Source organism: Lycium barbarum, chromosome 6 (assembly GCF_019175385.1).
Source record: "Lycium barbarum isolate Lr01 chromosome 6, ASM1917538v2, whole genome shotgun sequence".
In the NCBI taxonomy this organism is placed as follows: domain Eukaryota; kingdom Viridiplantae; phylum Streptophyta; class Magnoliopsida; order Solanales; family Solanaceae; genus Lycium; species Lycium barbarum.
In genome coordinates, this window is record NC_083342.1 from 59,012,538 (window position 1) to 59,018,118 (window position 5,581).

Here is a 5,581-nt window from a genome sequence, read left to right on the forward strand (position 1 = left end):
CTTAGTCTTATCCGTACCCAACTACGGCTAAGAGCATCAGCCACTACATTTGCTTTCCCGGGATGATACAGGATGTCAACATCATAGTCTTTCAACAATTCCAACCATCGTCGTTGCTGTAAATTCAATTCTTTCTGCTTGAAGATATACTGAAGGCTCTTATGATCTGTATAAATATCAACATGGACGCCATACAAATAATGTCTCCATATCTTCAATGCATGAATTACTGCAGCCAATTCAAGATCATTGGTCGGATAATGTTTCTCATGTTTCCGCAACTGTCTTGAAGCACCGAACTCTTCTCAGCTGCCTTGGTTGCTAAAGGATTCTCTGGATTATTATCTAATATATACACACAGTTGATCGCTCTTGCCCCCACCTTCACTGGAATACCCCTAATAATGATCACTAGATCCGGAAAATCCTAGTCTACCGTAAGCAGCATAGCATAGAACTCCCTCACCCATGTTACATTACAGTCCTCGGGATCCCTGACCAAGCGAGTGTCACGCCCAAAATTTGGAGTGGCGTGACCGGCACTCGATGCTAACTAGGCCCGAGCGAACCACTCTAAGTCTGAAACTTTTGGGAAATAAACCCCTCACCTTAAACTGATAATGCCTACCTGCACACAGGCAATACAAACAAACCACAATCTGGGGATATATAAATACTGACTGTCTTATCTGAAGTGGTATACGCACACCCAATATATACATATATATATATATATACACAACTGTGCCAGCCGACAAGGCTGCTATGATCGTACAAAGCCAACAGTATCCTAACAGACCTATACAAGATTGCAAGGCTATCACAGAGACATATTATGTATAGGACTCGTCTACAAGCCTCTAGGGAGGGTGTTACTATACCATACAATCTGTAATAAAATAGGAGAGACTCCAAGGACCTCGCAACTCCGAACAAAAGGGAGCTCACCAATCAGCTGATGTCAACTCCGGCCTACTGGGGAGGCCTATCAATCTGTGTATCGGTACCTGTAGGCATGAATGCAGCGCCCCCAGCAAAAGGGACGTCAGTAAGAACAATGTACCGAGTAAGCAAAGTAAGATAACCCCTAAAATGAAATAACAAGCTGTGCTCCGAATATCTCAAGAAAGCATCTAGAGGTACTCTACCTGGGTTGCTTCTCATCAGAGGCAAGATAACATAATCTATTGATATAACTATGTGAATCAAACGGCCATGACGGGCACCCGTTGCTAATCCACCCGGGTACCTCTTATCATACTCTCATATTCACATCTAGGTGAGCCACATGGCTTACTCATAATTTATATACATCAATAGTGCTAATCTCGTTGGGAAACAACACATTTATATCATCATCAATAACAATGCCCATATCCATATACACAAGCGGACGAGGCTATCAAAATGATATACAAAATATGAGCCGATAAGGCTAAGGACATCTAATCATGTACAACTGTCTACAAGCCTCTAAGAAGAGTAAAGTATGTCACATCATATAGGCGGGACAGGACCTCTCTATGCCCATAGGTATGTACACAAAAGAATAATACCAAAAGTTGTAGCTTCGGATGAAATGGAGCTCCTCCATGCAGTCTCTGAATAAGATATCTATGGATCAAGCCTGTCTCCCTGTCCACCTGTGGGCATGACGCAGCGTCCACAAACAAAAGGACGTCAGTACGAATAATGTACTAAGTATGTAAAGAATGATTAACATCGTAATAGGAGCATAAGAAATAGCATAACATTGGAGAATCAGGAGATAGTAGCCATCATCGTAATTACTTACTTGTCTTTCATAGGGACCTTCCATGTCTAGTGTGTTCTTGTGTACATACCTATATACATATACAAATATCCATATCCATAGGCATATTTGTATCCGTATTTATATACATATTCGCATCCATAGCATACCCGACTATGAAGGTTCGGTGGTTTCACATACCCGGCCATGACAAGGCTCGGTGTCGTACATACTTGGCCTTACCAAGGCTCAGTGTTATCTATACCCAACTGCAGTGGTGTGCACGCAATAGATATCATACCCGGCCATATAAGCTTGGTATTACATAATAGTCATATATACTTAGACACGCATACATAAAAGTCCATAAGTATCATCAACATCATTGCCATCATCGTTTTCGTTACATATATCCTTATAGGATCAACTATCATATAAAGGAAGTACTAGTGTCGTGAAAGTATCGAGAATCATGAGCTTTGGTACTCTTAGGGGTAGAGTCATTTATAAATCATTATGGAACTCATGAAAGGATATATATATATATATATACACATAAATAGAAAGGGAACCATGCCTTAATGAAAGAAGGGTTAGCCTTACATACCTCTTCGACTTCTTAACTATTTAGCGTTCACCGTTGAATCTTGAATAATCTACATTTAGAAGGATTCATACCATGGTTAAGCCTTAATGATACTCTTCAATTCAAACTAGGATAATTCATGTTCTAATGAAAATTGGGCAGCATTTCCCCTATTTCCTCAACTTCCACTATATCACAAAACAACTCCCAACAACCACAATAATATCCACAATATCATAATGAAGTATTCACATTCGATTTAGCCTTCAAAATTCATCCTTATGCTTAACTTATGCTAGCAACTTCATACCCATTTTAGCACATTTTCATAATAATGCTTCCTCATCACCATTATTACCTTACATAGCAAGATTATGTCCATATCATACTACAAATCATAACTCAAGTGAGCTTACTACTCAAAAACATCACAAAAACTACATTTTGAACTCATCTTTTACTTTCTCCTTCTACCCAAGTTGTTCAACAACTAAACATTCTTGATAACATTTAATAAGTATGAAAATTAACCTTTTTATCTCATAAGAATGAGCTTTGGAGAAGGTTATCAACTTATATGAAAACCCTAGCTTCAATATCCAAATAATTCTTGGAGTCTAATAACCCTAACAAGGCTTCTAACACATGGCTATTTGGATTCTTTATTCTTGATATTTAATCTCCCTTGGGTTTTGGCTTGTATTAGTTTATGGAGTTGAAGAGAGGGTTTTTAGAGAGACTTTGGATCTGATTTGGTGAAATGCAATTGTCACGACCCAACCCCGTGAGCCGTGACTAGTGCCCGAACTGAACACTCATATACGAACCTGCTAAACATAATCAAACTAAACCTATGAACAATGTGGAAACTTGCAAAAGAACTCCAAGGTTCACAATGTTGTCATGTATATATATTCAGATAAACTGTCTCCTGAGGAGTCACAACTAATCAAATCATGAAATGATACGCAAGCCTACAAGGCTGCCACTACAGACGGACATCATATCATAGCACATCGTATAGACACAGCTGAACAGAACTTATACACAACCCACACATATGTCTACAGACCTCTAAGAGTACTAACAGTGAAATATGACGGGATGGGGCCCCGTCGTACCCCTGGATAAACATATATATATATATATATATATATATATATATATATATATCATAGGATCCGAACCAAAAGTCTAGACTCCTGAACAACGGAGCTCTCCAAGACAGTTGAGTAGAAGTCCTACGCTGAAGTGGCCCCAAACCATCTATGTGTACCTGCGGGCATGAAACACTGCCCGCCAAAGAAAGGGGGTCAGTACGGAATATGTACTGAGCATATAAAGCATGAAATACAGTAAAAAGGATCATAACTGAAATAGGGAGTACAGAAAACAAGTACAATGTCCAGAATACCAAAACACTTGCCCTTTTGAAACATAAATCATGCATGTCAATATCATATATCATACCCGGCCCATTATGGGACTCGGTGAACTTGGTCGCCACCCCGTCTTTGGCTCTATAACACAGCATAACTCCATAAACACATCATAACGCTATAACACAACATAATTCCATAAACACATCATAACGCCATAACACAGCATAACTCCATCATATATATATATATATATATATATATATATATATATATATATATATATATATATCATATTCCGGTCCTCAAGTGAGGGACTCGGTGAATAATGCAGTGAGACTGTGCACGATAACATACCCGGCCCGGGACCCAGTGAAAGATGTATTGAGGCATGCACGAGTAAAGTAGTGAGCAACCATATGCAAATTAAATTATATCTGAGACTCAATAAGATAATCAAAATGAACCATCATTTGAAAATTTAGACGATAGTCATATCAAGTACCTTTCGAATGTCAGTACGGATTATATTAAAATAGAATTTCTAGAATCATATACACGTATCAAGACATAATGAAATAGCTTCTGGAAGTCAAGAACATTAGCCATCCTAGTGGCTTTAAGAATAGGAGCTTCTTTGGAGTCATATATATACGTCGTCTGTTTGTTTCATAAAGATCATGCCAAAAAGAAAGAAGGGTTAGCTTTACATACCTGTTAACGATTAATCGTAATCTCGTTCGATTCGTCGTCCCTTTAGCCTATTTAATATAAAAGTAACGCTATCGTTAGTACTATACTTTCTAGTTCGTAATTCCATAGCTCATCGCTTATAGAACTTATTCTTTAACTCATACTTTCTCGTTTAGGGTTTTCATTAGTTAAGGACTTAATGGAAATCGGGCAGCATTTCCCCTATATATTCGCCTAACCCAAATTTCCAATTATCCTCCTGTTACCACAGAAATACCAACAACAACATATGAACATAATCATACCTTCAATCCTTTCAATTCAACAAGGATAACAACATGTCCATAAAACAACGCAACTTTAACTTTAACCATTTAATTCCTTCATTTTTACCATATAATCCATGATAACAACAACCATCAAACAGTCCATATGATAACAATAACCATTTATCCGATTTCCCGCAATTAATTTCGTAGTTCCCGTCTCTCAATTTAACTATGACCTGGACAAATTTAAATATATCTAGTAGAGGAGAATTCTTACCTTATATGCCAAGAACTATTCTTCTTTCACCTTACTTTACATAGAAGAATCCTCCGATTTGCTATCACCCGGAGGAAATAAACATGGGTACAACTTGTACGTCGTCCTCCCCATTTTTGTTTCTGTGTTGTAGTTGATAACTTGAGTAAAGTCACGTTATTTTCCACGGTGAATGGAGTATGAGTTTGCTGCCCCCCAAAATGATTTTTGTTTTCCTCAATAATAGTAACTAAATTGCTGATTATTTCACTTATCATCCAAATTGCATAACCAATATTTATGCAACTTTTATCACATTGTGTTCGTAAATAATAAGATAAGGGAGGCTATGTACTTTCCCATTAAGTGTACCATGCGGTCCACATGCCTTTAAACCATTTCAACTAGCCGTTTACTACATAAACAAAGATGCCACCTCCTCATTCCTAGAACATAGTCACTACACTTTCATCTTCCATGTTCCACGTGGAAATGCCATATGTGAACACTCACCTCCTATTGACCAGCTATATTCCTTTTGTCTCACACGCAATTAAACTTATCTAATTAGTTAATTCCTGATCACCAATAAAATTCCCATATCTAATTAATTAAACCAACACCTATTTTCTTCACCTCAACTCA